This window comes from Crinia signifera, chromosome 6 (genome assembly GCF_055691185.1).
Source record: "Crinia signifera chromosome 6, ASM5569118v1, whole genome shotgun sequence".
Classification (NCBI taxonomy): Eukaryota; Metazoa; Chordata; class Amphibia; order Anura; family Myobatrachidae; genus Crinia; species Crinia signifera.
The window spans coordinates 198,944,699-198,965,363 of record NC_139222.1 but is presented as its reverse complement, the minus strand read 5'-3'; the positions used below and the strand labels follow the sequence as shown (position 1 = coordinate 198,965,363).

The 20,665-nt window shown below is 43.9% G+C and overlaps 1 pseudogene; it reads right to left on the bottom strand.

Moving 5' to 3' along the window:
- Positions 1-1,796: 1,796 nt before the first annotated feature.
- LOC146009688 (piRNA biogenesis protein EXD1 pseudogene) lies at positions 1,797-13,878 on the bottom strand (annotated as a pseudogene).
- Between the last annotated feature and the right edge of the window lie 6,787 nt (positions 13,879-20,665).

The following is a 20,665-nucleotide window of genomic DNA, read 5'->3' as shown; positions in this document are numbered from 1 at the left end:
GGGGGTGTCATGGAGAGAAAGGGGGAGATAATGGGAAAGAGAGAGAAGAGACTGTCAAAGGGCCTTATTCTAGTTCACTCTTTCTGACAAAATTCTTCTTAGATGGACAAAACCATGTGCACTGCAGGTGGGGCAGCTGTAAAATGTGCAGAGAGAATTAGATTTGAGTGAGTTATTTTGTTTCTGTGCATGATAAATACTGGCTGCTTTATTCTTACACTGCAATATAGATCTCACTTTGAAGTAAAACCCCACCCAAATCTAATTCTCTCTGCACAAATAACATCTGCCCCCCCCCCCCCCTCAGTGCACATGGTTTTGTCCATCTAAGAAGGATTTTGTCAGAAAGAGTGAACTAGAATAAGGCCCAAAGAGAGGGAGGAAAAATAAAGACAGAGGGCGAGATGTACTAAGCTTGAAAAGTGATCAAATGGAGCATGAAAAACAGGCTCCGCTGTAGGGGAAGAGGGGAGGTGCGGAGTTATGGGACAGCAGGCAGCCATTGCCCGAGTGGTAATATTTAAAAAAAAAAACCAGTAAAAAGGGTGCAGAGGATTGACTGCTGGGCACTGGGCCCCCCAGCCCCTGGGCCCCAGAGCAGCTGCATCCCCTCCACCCTCTATAGTTACGCCACTGGATATTGATATAAATTGCTGATTAAGTCCAGTGGCACTGACGTTAAAGTCCAGTAGTACAGCCGACAGCTGTATGAGTCGTGACAGTACAGTGTACACTGTAAAAAAAAATCTGATTTTTTCTGACCCTGCCGTGTGTGTGTGTGTGTAAGGGTTCACTACTCTCCTGTGCAGCCCGCATAATATTTTACAAATAAAGGGGTTAAATAATCCTTTTTATTTTTTTCTGTACTGCCATGTGTGTGTGGTTTAGGGGTACACTACACTCCTGTGCCACCAACATAATATTTTCCAAATAAAGGGGTTATTTTATTAATAATCCTTTTATTTTTTTTCTGTCTCTGCCATGTGTGTGTAAGGGTACACTACTCTTCTGTGCAGCCCGCATAATATTTTTCAAATAAAGGGGTTATTAATAATCCCTTTAATTTTTTCTGTCTCTGCCATCTGTGCGTGGTTTAGGGGTACACTACCCTCCTGTGCCACCAGCAAATTTGTTAAATAAAGGGGTTAATTTATTCAGCTTCACAAGACGATCACAGCCCTCCTCCTCATCCTCCTCTTCCCCCCTCACCTAGAAATGTAAAGAGAGTTAAACTGTCATCAAACACACAGCAAACAACTCTGCCTTCTAAAGACTTTTTTTTTTTGCCTAGACATTTTTAATGGTTATACTTCTAACACATTACTGTTTTAGAACACATTTAAGCAGAAATCATGTAGTGCTTCACAAAAAAAAAAAATTTGAGAATTATAATGCATATCATTCAGTATTATGAAGACAACATATGAAATATACATCTGCAGATTCAGATATGCAGATTCAGATTCCTCTGGATGGAGGAAGTTTCCTTCCCGCCGTCCATGGCAGGTTCCACTTACCCCCCCTCATCCACCGCAGGGACCCTGTCGCTGACTTCACATCCACTGCAGGGACCCCCTGCCCGCCTCGTGCTGCCTGACCCCACTGCCTGACACCCACCCGCCACCGCAGTGAGGTGGCAGGTGTGGGGGCCCCAGAATTTGCGGGGGCCCTGGGGCGACCGCCCATGTTGCCCCATGGGTAATTCGCCACTAGGATATAATAAGGAAGGGGGGGGGGGGGGTTTGTCTGGCCAGTAGGTTCCGCTCCTTTGCAGCTCTGTGCTGCAGCTATTCCATTCATTGGCTTCTCTCTACCACCTGGGTAAGAAACCCTTGGCCATTGACAATGTATTCGTGTATTGCTTTCTCACGCCTAACTTGCTGTAAAACAGAAAGTTACTGAAGTTCTTTCGGAAGCTCAGAGCAGACCCCAGTGTTGCCCAAATCATCCGCTGCTCCTTGGCTATACGTATTTAAATACCCATCAACCAATAATGTAAAATTAGCTAACATGGCATCCAGCATTGCTAGGTGCAGAGCCAAGAGGTTTAAGACTTCCAGAGCCAATACTTTCAGCAATGGAGACATTGGACAATCAAGCATATATTGGGGTTATCCTTTATTAAAGTTTGCTTGTAAGTCAGGAATGAAACTTGTGAAGACGGCATATTGAGATGTTGAGTCAAACATTCCTTAAGTGAACATGTATGGTTAGGAAGGAAACCCCCGGTTTCCATGTAGAACAGGTATAAATCTCCTACCTGTGTATCAAAGACATTGCTAAGAACCACCCCATATTGGTGGGACAAGACATCCCCCAGCCAACGAGAGTCATGGACCACCTTTAGAATGCTTTTGTCTTCAAGCACCATTTGTAGCCCATTTCTGAAAACTTCAGGCCCAAAGAGAAGGACATCAAAAAGATAAACACATCTTTTTGTAGCCACCTGCAGCTAGCACAACTTTCCATGAGCTATTCAGTCCCACTGCACCTAAACTCAGGAGCAACAGCAAACAACCGCACCCTCCTTAAGACATTTTATCACAAATCCCCAAGGAGAGTCAAAGGTTGTTGGTGGTTGCGATGCCGGACTTTCCCATCATGCCGGACCTTCACATCACTGTGGAGTGCAGCATCCAAGTAGACATGTCAGACAGTCCTTACCTGTACTGGCAGGAAAAAAAGACAGTTTGGAAGCCCCTGTACAAACTGGCATTATTTTACCTGAGTTGTCCCCCCGCCAGTGTGTACTCCGAAAGAGTTTTTAGTGCAGAGGGGAACCTGGTCAGTAAGCGACATAGAAGGTTGCTTTCGCAAAATGTGGAGAAGATGATGTTCATCAAAGGGAATTATCAGTTCTTGAACGAAGACCAGCAATTGCCTCCAGAGACTACAGAGGGACCTGTGATTGTGGAGTCCAGCGGGGATGAATTGATAATCTGTGAGGATGAGGAAGTACACACTGAAGGGGGTGAGGAATCGGAGGATGAGGATGACATCTTGCCTCTATAGAGCCAGTTTGTACAGGGAGAGGTGACTTGCTTCTTTTTTTGTGGGGACCCAAACAAACCAATCATTTCAGCCACAGTCGTGTGGCAGACCCTGTAGCTGAAATGATTGGTTTCTTAAAGTGTGCATGTCCCATTAATGCAACATCAGGGTGCTAAGCCACACGAATGTGTGGCATAAACACCTGGCTAATCTAGGAGTGTCACTGCAGCAGCAGACAGGATGGCAGTTTAAAAAAACTAGGCCCCAAAAAGCACATAATGGCAAAAAAAGACAAGGACAATTCCATCTTGCACCTCTTTTTTTGCCATTATGTGCTTTTTGGGGCCTAGTTTTTCAAAGTGACATCTTGTCTGCTGCTGCAGTGACACTCTTAGATTAGCCTTTGCCCTAAAAACTATATTGTGAGGTGTGAGGTGTTCATAATAGAAATGAGTGAAAATTAATGATATTGAGGTTAATAATAGCGTAGGAGAAAAAAAAAGGCCCAAATTCTGCGATTTTAGTGATTTTTATGTTTTTTTTTGTAAAAAAAATACAGATCCAAAACATGAAACACGAAAATTGTGGTGTTTTGGAACAGATCCAGATCCAAAACACTGCCCGAGATACAGAACCAAAAATGCATTTCACGAAACACGAAAGTGCCCATCCTTAAAAATATGTTGATGATTGCACTGAAGCCTTAACAACTACTAATTAGTCCTCTAAAGGCCCCCATACACTATGCGATTTTCGGCCGATTTCGGCCCTTTGGGTCGATAAATCGGGTGAAATCGGACCAAAATCGCATGTGTTTGACATCTGATCTGATCTGATGCGCGGTCCCGCGCGCATCGGATCGAATCATGGCGTCGGACCTGTAGAACATAAGATATATCGGAATCTGAGCCATCATGGGTGCTTTTTAGCACCCACGATGTTCAGATCCAATATGTCTATATATACAGCCCCCCTGTCTTGCAGCGCCCCCCCCCCCGCATTGACGGCTCCCGGCGGAGGTAGTGCAGGCGGGGACTGTAGGCGTCGCAGAGCAGAGACCGCAGAGCAGAGCGGGAGAATAGGAAGAAATCCTATTCAAAAGACCGGGCGGCCGCTGATTGGCTGAGCTCAGCGGCCACCCGGTCTTTTGAATAAGATTTCTTTCTATTCTCCCGCCGCGCCGACAGTCTCTGCTCTGCGACGCCTGAGGTCCCCGCCTGCACTACCTCCGCAGGGAGCCGGGAGCCGTCAATGTGGGGGGGGGGGCGCTGCTAGTAAGATAGGGGGGCGCTGCGGGGGACACAGAGTTGGCAGTACAAGAGCCGGGCAGGAAAAGCTGTCAGCGCTGGGAAAAAAAGCCCCTACAATGAATGGGCAGCCTGTGATTGGCTGAGCGCTCTCTCAGCCAGTCAGCAATTGGCTGAGAGAGCGCTCAGCCAATCACAGGCTGCCCATTCATTGTATGGGCTTTTTTTTCCAGCACTGACAGCTCCCGCCTCCCCCTGCCCGGCTCTGTCACTGTCCCCCGCAGCGTCCCCTGCACGCTGCCTTAGCAGCGCCCGCCACCAGCAGCCCTGTTCTGCAGCCCCCCCCTGCTCCCCGGGTTTACATGTGATAAATCGAGACGAATTATCACATGTAAAAAATGGCACATCAAGTGCCAATCTTATCAAGCTCCCCCGGGGAGCTGCCGGGGAAGCTCAGGAGGAAGTCGGGGGCTACTTGTCCTCAGGACAAGTCGCCCTAGTGTATGGGGGCCTTAAGAATTTAATTATGCCTTATTGCTTGTGATTTGAGATAAGGAGCTTAAAAAATTATTTGCTTTAAGAAAGAAAACACAACAATAAGAGTTCACAAAAGCAAATTGTGAACTTGTTTTGTTTTGTGAGATGGTTACTTTGACAGGCACTTAATGAGTATTTGACACAAACCTGCCATAGAGATGCACTTAGTTCTTAACTTGGGAAATTAAGCATACCTTTCGTTTTTAAAGGACATGATATAAACCATCCGGCCTGTCAACTTTTATCTTAACCATGTACCAGATGAGAGTCTGTGTGATTTCAATGCTGCTTCTCTGTCCAATTGACAACTTATTACTTTTAAACGATCTTAAGATGAGGCAGGCAAGTGTTGGCAATTTCACTGATGTTAGTATCGTGCCTTTTTTTTTTAATGCAACAAATTAAAATTTCTGCAAAATGCAGCAAAACTGTATACTGATGGCTTGTTGTAAATTAAATATGACAGTAAGAGATTATGTGGCAGTGATAATACAAATTGGCCATAACCTTTAGAATGTTTATAACACGAACCAATGAAAAATTGCAAATACGCCATTGTAAACCACACATTTCCAATTGGTGTGTCAGGACTCGTTTCTGTTTCATAGGGCCCGATTCAGACCAGATCTCACGGCTGCGAAATCGCTCAATGAGCGATTACGATACACTGCGCATGTGTAAGGTTCACAGTACATATGTGTGAGGCCGTCCTGAGATGAACTCGTGCAACTAGTTCTTTTCGCTTGCTGATTGCAAGGTGATTGACAAGGAGTGTGGGTGGAAACCAACCGTTTTTTTGGGAGTGCTAAAAATCATGCAGGGCGTGCCTAAAAAAACACTGGGCGTGTCTGAAAAAAGGCAGGATGCCAAGCTGGTTTAGGGGAGGGTTTGTGACATCAGCTTTATCCCAGATGTGTCGGTTTTTCATTGCAGCGCCGAGTAAGTCTCAGGCTGCGTGGCGTCTGAGATGACTTGTCGCCTATGTAAAAATCATTAGATGGTGAGCCTGCTATGAAGGATTCTGGACATATTGACATGGGTGAAAACAGATGTGTCAACATACACATCCATTAGCACAGCAAACTCATTTATCTGCAAGGTGGGATTTCACTGGATTAGGGTGGCAGCTTAACTGATCACTAACTGCTGCAAATTTGCAGCAATTCGATCAGGTCTGAATAGGGCCCATAATAGCAGGAGGCATGTCTCACACACACATATAAACCATTAAACCCCAAAATCTAAATGTTAAAATATTAGGATTAGGATTACAGTAGATCCTAATGGTAGCAGGGCCAGAAGTTTGTTAAGCTTCTGTGACATCACAGCACAGTGCATGAATCCGGTTATGGTCAATAGGTCGAGAGTAAATCAGTCGACACTACATCGTCAACATTAAAAAACGTAGACTGGTCAAATTGCATTTTTTTCATAGTTTGCCATCCATGTGGACTATGATTGGAAATGGTTACCTTACCTGAAGCATGAAGGGGGGCACACTAATTCGGGAAATCTGCCACAGAGGAAGAACTTGCTCCATCCTTACTAGAAAATAGCGCATTTTCTTTGAGTTTATATGCAGCTTTGTATTACCAGTTCCTGGAGATGTATGGCTTAATCCGTCTCTGCTGTGCTTTTTTTAGGAACAAACCTGTAGTCCCAGATAATTGGCACAAGATGGTTTTCACAGATGGGGCCAAGGTATAAACAGGATGTTCCTGCAATTATGATGTTACCCGTTCTTTGGATTATTTGGCTTGATCCAACCTTTATAGTGCTTTTTAGGAACAGGGCACAGTAGATTTTTCAGGTGGAGCCAAGGTGTAAAAATATGGTACTGTATAAGGATCAGGTTCCAAGACAATCTTCAAGAGAATTTTTCGAATAATAATGTATTATAGTGGTCTAATAAAAGGCTCAGCGTGTTTCTCTGGCCCAGTTAAGGTTCCAGCGTGAACTGTGAGCTGTGCCCAGCATATTTAAGCAAAAGCTGTGTTATTAATATGACAGCTACCTGTATTAGGGCTCATAAACAAATCGCGCTTCTAGGCACACATCTTGAACTACACCAATTAGCAGTTGATTAATTTATTTAATGCAAGTAAGACAAAGAAAGTACAGCATTTGATTGGTTACCAAGGATTAGTTAAAAGTAAAACATGCACCAAAACGTAATGGTAGTGTTGAACCCTAATTCTCCAAATCCTTGTTCATGTTGTGTTGCTCTCAATGGACAATGCCTGCCAAGAGCTGCCTAAAATACACACTAGTGGTTCTCCCATCTGCTTCAGTTCATAGGGTCAGGGGGCATGCACTGGAATGTAAGGTCCGTTAGCACATCACGTCTAATGTTAGAAGCCCTTAGACACTCATCACCATCTTGTGTCAGCTTGTTGAGAAAGATAAATGTCTCCTCCTTATAATTTCATAAAACACATAAAATTGTCTGGTATCAGTTTTTAGACCTGACATTTTACTGTTTTTTTTAATTAACTTTGTATCTTTTTGTCACTAGAAAAGTGAGATACTGTACTTTTACCTGAAACCAAAGTCATCCGGGTAGGAAAAGTTATTCAGCATTAAACTCTTATGGTCTCTTAATTGTGGTACCCAAAAAGCTTTGTGCCACATGCCGTTAGAGATCTGTATTCAATTCATATGAGAATTTGTTTCATTTCTGCATAGTCGGCATGAATAGTTTTGCATTACTATAATGCCTCACTATGTATACATTTCTATACATTAGGAGCAGAAACAATAAATAATGTTATGTACAGTGCATGCTAAGAATCAGACTAACAATATGCTTAAGGTAACAAACTCTATAGAAAACTGCAAGCAAAGCTGGGTGCACACTAGAAGATATGTGGTCCAAATTGGCAAATCTGACTGACACTCGGGGCATATAGGGCCTATCGTCTAGTCAGTGTGTACCCACTATGTTGCTGACGGTGCAGCTTCTCGTGCATCATCAGCAACATCCTCCTGCATGTGGAAGACACTAGCAAGGGCCATGCTGCATGGATGCAGCATGAACACAGCTAGTGCTACGACGCCATTGGCTTAGTCAAGTGGGTCTGCACTTGCCAATACCTCTCCAGCTGTATATGTTATTCCCCATATTAGTAACCGAGTTACCATTATACCTTACAGTGCACCCATTTTATAGTATACCATATTATGGTGCAGTTAAGTCAGGTACCAAAAGCAGGACCCCCAATATCAATGGCATATATGGAATGTAAACATAAATCTTGTCATACTATGGACTGTACATTATTTTTTGTTAATGTACTACTGTAGCCTAATGTCACCTTGTTTGTACTAATTACTATGATAATGCAGTTCTGGATGCTGACATCAGCAGGTAGTATAGCCACAGACTTCTTGATGCTATGTTATTAGTGGTGTGTAAGGTAAGAGTGTCCAATTTTCAAGCGCAATATGGTGTAGGTTTACAACTTAGGCGGTTTATTTATAAAAGGTTCATTTGTATTTATTTTAAATTGCTAAAAAACGATCTCAATTGCTATTTCACATCCAATAAATCGCATCATTTCTGGATATTGGGGGTCACATCCAAACAAGCCAACCTAAGGTTAATGCTCAGTAGGAGGTATCATTGCCTTATACAGTATGTAGATATATGAACCGTAATTTACACATAACATGCATTTCATACCATGAAGGGAAGTCACAAAAGAATATCTTTGACAATGGAGATTGAAGAACATTTCACAATTTATCTGTCAGTACAATTATACGATTGTGATATGGCTTGCCAATAAGGGGTGGCGATACAGAATAGTGTCTGACACTACTAATTACAGATACATGGAATGTGAGTGAAATGTACAGTAATGACAGGCTTAGTAGAAATCCCCAATGCGCCCATTTAATGAGACAGCCTTGAAGCCAAAGCTTCTACAATAAGAGTTCAACAGTACAGGAACCAGGAGAATTGGAAAGTATATAGCAGCAAAGAGAAAGAAGTGTATTTTAGAACCTGTTAATAAACAAATAATATTGTGTGGTACCCCTAGCTCTACCAAAGCCAATGTACACTGTAGTTTATAAGGTTGCCAATAGGTGGAGCCACAACACACCAATATGAGACAAGCTAGCTATAGAACAGTAAGTTAATGGATGCATTGGTGATTTGAGATTGGAAGATGTGAAAGAGCACGGGCAGATTTTTTAGAAGTGGCCTGATGTAGGCGGCACCAAATCAAATGTAAGCAGAACCAACACCAAAATAGGCTGGATTAATACATTACTACACCTGTTGGAAGCTGTTGACTTCAATATCATTTGCCAGTCTAGTTGCCCCCAGATCTTTAACCTGAGATGACAAACCACAAACCTCCAGTGGATCCCAGAAACACCCCAGAAATTTATACACCCCAGAAAGGTTGTTTGCCTGGGTGACAGGGCTACTACACTGGACAGAGCCACATTTTTAATAAATAAGTCACTGACTGAAAGGCAGCCTCACGGTTGCACCAACCTACTGGCAATTTTCCATGTGAATTCTTTGGCCAATCCATCTCTGCAAATGAGTGAAGGAGGAGAGTGGGATGAGAAGCAGCAGGATTGAAGAGGGACTAGGCAATGATACTGTAACTCTGAAGTGGTGCAAAGTGCTAAGCACCACTGAATATTTGTTTATGATGTGTTGGGGACTGCTTAGATGCACCAGTGAGTGAGCAAGAAAATCAGACGGTGTGTAAGTCATGCTCACCTACTTTTTCTTTCTCTTCTCTGGGAAAAGCATGGAGAGGAGATGGCAAAATGCTATTTGGGGGGCAGACTGGGATTTCAGGCAAATGCTGCATTTTTTTTGGTCCGGGAAGAGGGGAGGGGCTAAAATGATGCAAAATGGTGCAATTTGCATAGTTACCCACCCTTCCTGGGGGCTTGCATACTTGCCCACCTTTCCTGGGGGCTGGGAGGGTCACTCAATTTTCGGGAGCACCACTGGCCTTTCCAGAGGGGAAGCTAGTGTGGTGTCAGTACTGGATGCCGCAAATTAGATCAATGTAGCGTGTGTGTGTGTGTGTATGTATAAGCTGTGAAAGGGAGTCCCTACCGAGATCTATCAATTGCTATTGAAAGCTACTGAGAGTTATTGAGAACTAACAATTGAGATTTGAGCATATGAAAAGTCTAGTACTGTGTAACTCTGACATGTTACCACCTAAACCTAACCCAATTACCTCGCAGCACAACAACCCCTTCTAAGTGCCTAACCTTCCCTCCCTGCAGTCTAGCCCTGTTCAACGCTAGTGCTTAAACCTAACCCTCGCCCCTGGACCTCCATGGCCTAACACTAACATATACAGTATACATACTGTACATCGGGATGCTGACAGTTGGGATTCTGGTGTCGGCATTCCGATACCAGTCTTCTAGCAGCTATTCGGGGTATTTTGTTTACCAGAAACCTGACTGACCCATTTAGAATATTTTGGTTTATTTGTAAATCAAATTTAAATCTTGAGAATAACTCTTTGGCTATCTCTGAGCTATGTCAGGGTGTTACGATCTGTTTGCTTTTGCTAAGCTCTGTTTTGTTACATATTGCTGTTCCACAAATTGCAGTAGCTAGTAGCTGCCTTTACCCGGACATTGTATAGCACCACCTCTCCGTACTCCGGTCTTAATTACTAGACTTTTCCGTAGTAATACCGGATGGGTGGTAACTCTATGTTAAGGTAATAAGATACATCAGAACAGTTAATTTATTTCTAATAGTCATAAACAACCTTATTATTTCTTTAATTGTGCTATGAATTTTTTTTTTTAACTATATAACTGCATTAAAGTCATATAGGCACAGTTTTAGAAGTTGTAGTTGCAAAAGTGAATTGGAGAGAATAACGAAAGGATTATTTTGGCCAACTGCCTCTGTTCGCACCTGTGTAACTTTTGGAACGGTATTATCTTTGCTAGGAGCCAGATCTGGCAGTATATGTGAAAGCAGCGGTTGTGTAGTGAATGGAAGAAAACAGTTTACACAAGTGAAGCTTCTACCTTTACTCACATACTTAGCACACACATACTGTGTTGTAGGCAGAGCTGGAAGTGTGTCACTATACAGTACAATAGTTTTGCTTAATGGACCTTCAAGCACTGCACTTATTTTTTTATTTTCAGTGGCAGCATAATGACCATGGTGGCACCCCTCCTCCTCACCTGGCGGCTGCAGAGCAGGAGGCCCACAGCAACCCCCTCCCCACTCTGTTCCAAGCACTGTGGCCAGCAGTGATCAGGCCGCCTGCAGCACCCAAACAAGGACCAATTTCCCATAAGGTAGCAGAACCCAGCAGGACCTGAACCTGCAAAATGCGGAGCTCATCAAGATGCTGGGTAAGGAGGGTACAAAGGTGACTCCTTGCTGGTATTATCAGAACACCTAGTGGAGTAAGGGGTGCCCCTGCCTAGGATAAGGGGTGCATAAGGTGTACACTTGGGTAACTATTGTGAAAAGTACTGGGTAAGGTTGTGTCAGTGAGAATACTGCAGAGCAGTTAATTGATGTACTGTGGATTATGGGTGAGCAAAGCCAGATATTGTTGCATCTGTAATATACAGAGGAATGTGATGAGGAGAGGAAGGAGATGAGGGCTTATGAAGATGATGAGGTGCTGATTGACTGAGGAGTGTAATGTGGGCACTGAGGAAACCAGTAATGGCTGAGGAAGGTAAGGATGGCTGATAAAGGAGATGAAGGCTGAGGAAGATAGTGAGGTGCTGATGGACTGAGGAGATAATGTGGGCACTGTGGAAACTAGTGAGGGCTGAGGGAAGGTAAGGAGGGCTGAAGAAGGAACTGAGATGCAGAGGACTGTGCTGAGTAGCTGAAAAAGGTAATTAGGGCTGAGGATGGTAATGAGCGCAGAGAATGGTGGCAAGGGTCAGAGGAATGTACTGAAGGCTAGAGGAAGGTGGCAAGGGGCTGAGGAAGGTGGCGAGGGGCATAGGAAGGTGATAATGGGCTGAGGAAGGGTCTGTAGAAGGTAATGAATGGCTCATTGACCCAGTCTGCCTCACCTCTTTTTGAGTGGCCATGCTCCATTAACCAGTACACCTTATAATGAACAGTAAATTCCTTTGAAATCATTAGTTTGATGAGTAGGAGGAAGATCATGCAAATATGTCGAGAATATACAAATGACACAGAGATCAGACCCCGGTTGGAAGTAAACTTTTTATCCCAGCACTGTTAGATAGCAATGCTCACCACTGTGGGGGAAATTTACTAAGATGTGTATTCTACTTCACATGTGATGTTGCTATGAGCAACCAATCAGAATCGACTTCTTATTTATTTACCACCCTCTAGAATATAGTAGACAGGATCTGATTGGTTGCCCATAGCAACATCACATGTGAAGTAGAATACACATCTTAGTAAATTTCCCCCAGTATGTTATGATGCCTAAAAATTGTATTTTAACTTTTCAGTTCTAAAAGTTGAATTCCTCCATTCTCATGTGAGGGATTTTAGCCAGTTTAAGGTGTGTCTGTAGGTTCAACTTGGAAACAGACCACATTTCACCTATACAGTAAGTAAATCATTTATGCAAAGAATAAGACAGTGGACATATTCAGCTCAGTGGCACAGAAGTGGCTTCATTCTTCAATTTGTGTGTGTATATGTTTATTACAAAATGGCAGGCAGACACTGATTGGCTGTGAGAAGCTAAGGGAATTTAAAATGGCCGTACTGTAAGTCACTTAAACATTAGTGATGTCAAAATCTACTACTTTTACATAAATTACTAGTGCTCCCCACATAATTGAAAATGGAAAGAAACACTCACACTGATTAAAACCAGTATAGTACTAGATGAAAAGACTAATATTATTATAAAATTGTATGTATAAGATGCCACAAGTAAGTATGCCAGTATTTTTAAAGTGGCAATCATTTACCTGATTTTTCATTTTAAATTAATAAAGTTTTAAAAATAAAGGCATAGGGCCTAATTCAGATCGGATCACTGTGCTGCTAATTCTTGGAGCCCTACGATTAGGTATCCCGCCCTGTGCAAGCCTGCAAATTGCTTAGCATAGCTTGCAAAAATTAGCTGAGTTGGCTATTAGCTAAAAGTCCATTAGCAAGCAACTCACCATCGTATATGACTTTTCCTGTGTGCCGCCTGTGCATAGCCCAGGACTTAATTGCCGGCTGCAATATAAACTAGAGGTGTGAAGGTTCGGATTTATTCGGATTTACTTGGAATTACCCGGAACTCAAAACAGGATCTTATTGGCAATCCAGCGGTCACAGGTTTTGGAGCAAAAACATGTGACAGCATATTGTTATGACCGTAGGCTGGGAACGAGGAGTCAGGCGTGAGCCCGTAGCCGTGACCGCCGGTTAGGATGGCCAGAGCGAAACCCTACACTCACTCTGTTGAGTACCTCTGGCAGATGTCAAGCCCCTGCGAGCGCTAGTGTTCACCTGTGGCCGCCGCGTCCGAAGGAGTGAGTTAGGCCCGCTCCAACCCCGATGCAGCTAGGTCTTAGGATGGGACAAGGGGCTAGTGATCGTCAGAGGTATGCTCAAGAGGTAATCTGACTACTGGGCCTAACTGGAGATGACACCCTGTCTACCGGCACCAGGCCAAGGACGGGAATGCGACCCAGTCGCAAACACAGGAGGAGTGATACGGGGAATCTCCAAAATGCAGGAAAAAACACAAACATACAAATCTCCAAAACGACTGAAGCACTGAACAGAGATAAACCTGCCTGACAGGGCTCTAGCGGAGGGAGAGGAAACGCAAGAGCAGTCCTGAATCAGCCCCACTGCTGACGGAAGCCAGCAGGGCTAATAAAGACTGCAGGGACCTAACCCTAAACAAGGAATGGCTGGACAGCCAAGAATATAATAACACAAAAGATAAGGCAACTTGCCAACAATGAAAAATAAGAAACAGAACCAAGCTCCAAAGGAGCACTCACGTGACCCCAGAAGGCGGAGCTGGGCAGACTGGACAAGGGGAGCAGGGTAGCTGACCAGAGACTCAGTGGAACAGAATCTGGGAGCTGAAACTGACCAGGATAGCTGAAGAACTGCTATAACCGGCGCCATCTTGCTCGCAGCCATCCCTTAAAAGGGATGGTGCAGCAAATGAACAGGCGCCGTAATGGACCGCCCCCCTGACTCCTAACTACCATCAGGTGGCCGAGCGTGCGTCCCTCGCGTCCCCTGTTGCCTGGCAACCGCTGGGCGGCTGCAGGGGAACGCCGAGGACTTCTCCCCCCATCTGACTGACGGACAGACGCGTCACTCCGCCGGGCGGAAGTGACGCACGGGCGCTCAGAGACGCCGGGCGGAAGTGCTGTGTGCAGCCCTCCAGCACCAGCCCCCCGGCGCCTGGCGCTCGTGCTGCTGACACATATAGCCAATAAGTTCAGGTTTTGAAATCCGAGTAAATCCGGACCTGCCCATCTCTAATATAAACAGGCTGATCGCGACCAGGGCTGACGTCACACACCTTCCCCTAAAACACTTGGCCCCACCTACGTTTTTACTGACACTCCCCGAAAATGTTCGGTTACCTCCCACAAACACCAGCTTTCTGTAAAGCACCTTGTGTGTGGCTAGCAATCAATAAAGTGCAGATGGAGCGCCTCTCAGCCAGCGCTGGGAATCGTCAGATTCCCTTAGCTGGCGATTGCTGCCGGAGAGGCGATCCATCTGACGTGATGTGGGAGCATCTCACACGCAAGTGCGTCCCCATCAACACGGTGGTTCTCCACTTCAGAAAGCCGGGTAGGGATCAGGGGGAGTTGGGGTCTGCAGCATTCAGCGGTGAGCTCCATCACGTGTGCACGCGCCCCCTTCTGGCTCCTGGCGGTGGCTGGCGGTTGGCAATTCGATCACCAGTAACAGCTCCAACTGGAGCTGCTCCATCTGTAGCATGATTTTATTGCCTAATGGCCTCATGCATGCGTATTAGTAATAGCCCGGCCGGCTAATTAACAGCCATGTGATAAGGACTGAATTAGGCCCATACTCACTGGAATTTCTGCACAACCTGCATCATGTGGGCTATTACATAACATGTTTAATAGAGTGAATTGGCCACACCCATAGTTACAGCACTTAAGAAAGGGGAAGTATGATTCATGTGAATATATTAACAGCTAATCCATAATGTTAAAAAAAAAACTGATTCAGCACAAATTCATTTGCAAGTGGGGATAGAAGATACATCAAAGAAATACTTGACAATTAATGCAAAAAGGTTTTCTCAGCACAACCACCTTGTCTTTGGATTGAGCTCCAGGCCAGCTCCAGTATTTGGCAAAGAGCCATACATCAAGTGATACAGGGAATACCGGGTGCTCACTGCTGGATTGTACTATCTTTAGAGGAAACAATGGTGATCATTTAAGCAAACGTAAAAGTGTACTCAATAAATGATGTGAATATTGGCTGAGTGCCAGTGGATCTAAATGTGAGTTCTCATTGAAGACATGTAGTTGACAAAAATACTCAGCACAAGTCCACATACAGACATGAAGCCACACTGTAAGCACCATGCAACGACCCGTGGCCCAATTGAGACTTACTGTATCATTTGGTCATAGGGAACGGTGTCAAACCCACTGGATGTAATATTACAGAAGGCAATACCATGGAGGTTGCCTACAAATTGTGAAATACCTTTAATGAAACAAATACAGATGTGTCCTCGTGCATCTTGCATGCATGATGCCAACCAGCCCCTTAAGGCAAGCCAGATAGCGTGTCTTTTAAATTGTTATTTTTTTGTGACATTGCATCTTAGTCGCAACACATTGGACCTTATTCAGGACCTTTCGCAACTGCTGTTCGTTTGCACAGGGGCCAATGTTTTGTTACTGCGCATGCACATTTCTGCACATGTGCATATGCAGGGTGCGTGCACCCACTGCAAATACACCGACCGCTGGGTGCACGCACCCAGAACTGCGGGCGGGGGGGCAGAGAGGGGCATGGGGCAACTGGCGGCCCTATTAGCATATGTGAACGCCCAGCATTTTATAGGCGTTCCCATGAGAATGCTGGGCGTTCTCATGCTAATGAGGCCATGATGTGGACGACAGCTTTGGGCAGCTGACAAATTATATCTACAGTATATTCACAATATTATGCCAAACATTGTAATGCCCCTTATACATAATGCCCCCACCAGTTTCCCTTATGCATAATGCCCCCATCAGTGCCCTTTTCATTTAATGCCCCCACCAGTGCCCCTTACGCTTAATGCCCCCAGTGAACTCCCCACTCTCGGGCGGCTCCATTACTGCTGCTGGCCACTGGCCATCCGTGAGGCACTGACTAGCAGGGTGCTGCCCGCATCCGGTGTCACCCTTCAGAAGGGAGACATGCCCATAGTGTCTTACTTAGTCCTATAAGAGACTTAGATAATACCTGAATATGAAGCTGTATTGTATTCCTTCACTACTACCTACCTGTATTTGGAGGATACACTTGCTTGCTGGTGAGCTTTATGAAACCCTGTTCTACCTTAACTGCATTTTATCACCAGTGTACATGTACTGTAACAGTGGACACCACTGGTTAAATAACTTGCCTGTTTATTTAAGACATTCGCATTTCAAACAGTTGTAATGCCTGGTCCCTTAAGGTACAGATATGTCCCGCTACAGCTTTGCTGCTTATAGTAGCATACTATAGCGGGATCCTCTTGGGTACAGATCATGGCATGCCATGTGCATCCATATCGCAGCTGGCTCCCATTGAACTCAATTGCCTATGAGACTCCCATTGCAGTGTATGCATGGCGAGAACATGCAAGACATAGGCCCACCACTGTGCCGCAAGTTGTGTGCATGCTTCACAGCAATAATATATGCAGACACATCTGTATACTGTCAACATCGTCAGAAGCTTCAAGCATCATGTAGAGCAAATCCTTAATGAGAAATAGAAAGCGGTACCAAGCAAGATATCAAATCAAGTAAAGAGCTAAATGTAATGTTAACTAAACATCCTCTGGTTGCTCTGGGAGGCAGGTAGAGGATACTACTCGAGTGCTCTGATTGTGATTTATATATCATTTTACTGAATTTTTTGTGTACCGGTAACCCTTGTATATTACTGTTTTTTTTTATCATTTAATTTAGATTTATGATCGTTTTAACAAGAAACACATGTAAATAGATCTGACACTAAAAATATTACCCACTGACATTTTTAACTGCATTCTAGAAAGATCTTTTTGGATGATACATGTCCCGTTCCTGTGCTTTTTCAGTGTTTTCAATACGAGGTTGACCAAATTTGTCAGATTTAAGTTTGCAGGTCCCTCGGTCAATCAAGTTTTGGATCCCCCACCAAACAAAATCACCCCCTACCTACCATCACTGCCACTATGCCAAGACCCCATAAATGTTTGATGAGTGTCATCTTTTCAGAGTAAAAGTCCAGTTACTTTGTGGGGAGAGAATAAAGGTTTGGCAACTTCTGCAAAAGAGGAAACACTATCCAAATCACACAATCTCCATCACTTATGTCATTCCTTATCTTATCCCACCACAACATGAAACTTTTTTTTACATTTGGGTGCAGGATCGAAGCAATTATGCTGATTTCACACATCCAGTGCAGAAGAACCCAATCATTCTTGCTCCTTGTTCCCAGGGCTGTATCCAGGGCCGGATTATAATGGAGGCACAAGGGGTCAGTGCCCCTGGGCCCCCCACTAGCTAGGGGCCCCCTGTGGTTGGCATGTATTTTTAAATTTTTTTTTTTTTTTTAGCTAAAGGTTTTGTGCATGGGAGTGGGGTAGTGCTGCAGCTTCACCTATCTGCCAATGTGACAATTATTAATGGTGCTGAGCATCGGGAGCCAAGGCACACTGATTGCACAAGTGTGCAGTGCATTACTGGGAGCTGACTAAGTCCCAAGATACTTTAAACCAGAGGGCAGAGGCTGAGAGGTTTGTGCTGAGCTCTAATTGATGGAGCACATTACATGCCCATGGAGAACAGCAGCAGCAGCTTAGTCATGGGAGGGTTTTTAATCAAAGACATTGTATTTATGTGTGTGTGTGTATATATATATATATATATATATATATATATATATATATGCAGTTACCCATTGACCAAGTTTATACTGCCTTTACTCTGTGTTTTGACAGTGTAATATTCTCCCATGCAGTGTGCGGCCAGTAATGACAAGTGCAAGTGGGCCCCCCTGGCTAAAGTACCCCGGGCCCCCCGAAGGCTTAATCTGGCACTGGCTGTATCTATTGGTTTGTGAAGTGAGACTTACATACAGCAAAGCAGGGTAGGGGGTGCTATTGTTGTCCCTGTCAAATATGTTTTAATTACTTTCACTTTCAGCTTATTTCCTCCTTGAAGCATCTCCTGACCGCTCCTGCTTCCTTCCCCCACCCCTTTTGTCATTAATACATTTACAACATCCTTGAACTTAACTTAAGGCTCTTTGTGAAGCTCACCTTGAACTTTGTAAAAAATATAATCAGCATTTGAGTTGAGCAGATCTATGTAGAGTGTGGCTGCATACTACATGTATCTGCTCAATAAAGTATATCGAAATTAGTTATTTAATAAATGTATCAAAAGAGGGTTTATCTTGCAGTGTTCTACAATACATGTGTGTTTATGAGGTGCCAAAAACAGTTGGGTTGATTCTATTGTGACATTTAATAGGATGAGAGATTCAGAAAGTGAGAGATTTGGTAAGAAATCTCCATTGTTTTTAAAGCGGCAATCATTTACACTGCAAAACCAGTTTGATTTTCACCCAGTGTCTTCTGTGTAAACGGGTACAATTACCCAAGCATAACTGCATGTTGTCCCAGATTTGTATACAGCCATTAGTTTCTTCATATTTAGGTTTAAAAAAAAACAATTTAGTTGGGGAGTTTCTTTATTTGCTGAGCTATATTGAATAACACTGTTGTGTAAACATGTCTGTTTCTGGCTATGGGAAGTGCCAGTAATAACATTCTAATCCTTATGGCTTAAACAAGGCCTTGGAAAATTGCAGGCTAGGAAGCAGTAGCCACATGAAGGTTATGGCCCTCCAGGTATTTAATCATCTGGATTTTAAAATCCCAGGAAATACCAGGGTAATGATAATAGAATCAGCGTCTGCCAAAGCAGACCAGCTTTAAATCCACACATACCTGGCTAATTTTACTTAAGTAGATGGATGATCTATATCACTAAACCCAGCATAACGCATGGCATTTCCACTCTGGCAAATACAGTTGTTAAAACATTTAAAGGCCTATTTGTCAAGAAAAACAAAGTGTTTAACGATAATATAGATTATACCCAACATGGTAAACTGGAAACTCTACTGTCAGGTTTTGTTCTGGATGGGCCTTATGGTACTTATGTCAAATGCTAGAATGGCCGCTGGCTACTACACAGGGAGTAATATAACCTTTCAGTGCTCTGCCTGACTGTCCAGCATACAGATAGATGGCTGTTTGCTAGAAGGTCAGGCCTTAGTGACTTGTGGCACAACCCCATGAGCCCTGGCCACCCCCCATTCAGCTGTGGCCCTGCCCTCATCCCCCTTGTTATGTTTCACACCCCCAGTCCACCCCTGATTTTAGCTATCTGAAAACAATTCACATGCATATAAATAGTTTTTCATATGCTTTGCTTGTGTTGTACTATTACCAAGGCACCTACATTTTCAGTATGGAACCATAGAGGTTTCTATAATGGGTGCAGTGCACACAGGCCCCTGGGTCCAGGGAGCTTCCATTGCAGACACTGCACCTGTGGTTTCTTACTTCCTCGAAGTCCTGCGCCACAGTTGCAGCAAAAAAAAATTGCAGGACCAATGGCACAGTATGCAATTTTGTCCCCAGAACATGGCAGGCATTATTTTTACAGAGACCTGAGCATGTACATTAGGCTGCGGAACAATACCAGAGTCTACTGCGCCATGAGGAGGAGAGAGCCCACCGGGAGTCTGCACAGTGGGACACTCTGTTAGAACTCCCCTGAACAGAACTGCCAAGTTTTAATGCATGAGAACTACAGAGAGCAATATCGTATACTTAAATTAATAAATACATGAAAATCAATATTAATATACAGCAGTGTTAATATACAGTGTTGTTAATATACAGTCTTGTTAGCCAAAGTAAAAAGATTAATAATGTATTGTGAGCAGATAAAAAGTGCAATAATGGCTCATATATGGGCCCTTATTCTGATCTGTGCGGAAATTCCCGCATTCTTACGGAGCGGTCCGCACGCCACGGTGTTTTGCCGCATGCGGCCATCGTCCGTAGAAACGCCCACGTGTCCTCCGCATTCGGACGGACTCACTCTTTAAGAACAGGGCGTGTTTACGGACGACATACAAATCATGCGTGTGCGGGAGAAACACTCCGATTCGGCACGGTATTACAGAGTATTACAGAGTATGCTCGGGAATACCGCATCCGAACGGGAGCCAAGCGGTGCTACCGCACGTAAGCGGAGGATTTACGCCAAACAACCCACTATGAAGTATCTTCTGCAATACATCACATGACCCACTTATTCAATTACCTATCCTCATAAAAAACTGCTTATTTGGAATTGGAATCAATTAGATTCCAATATATCCTTACAAGCATGCCTAACACATGCATTGCACACATTAACCCTTACAGCAATGTAAGTGCAATGCTTTGTATTACACCCTGTGTAAAAGATTATAAACAATCTACACATATACTATTTAAAGTGCAAATAAAACCAACAACTGTGAACTTGCATAAAGAATTTTATTAACGACACAATAAACATAAATAAAAAAATAAAAAATTAGAAATTAAAGAAGAAGGACTTTCAGGTCCTGCAGGTCTGCTTGCGCCAGCCGCAGA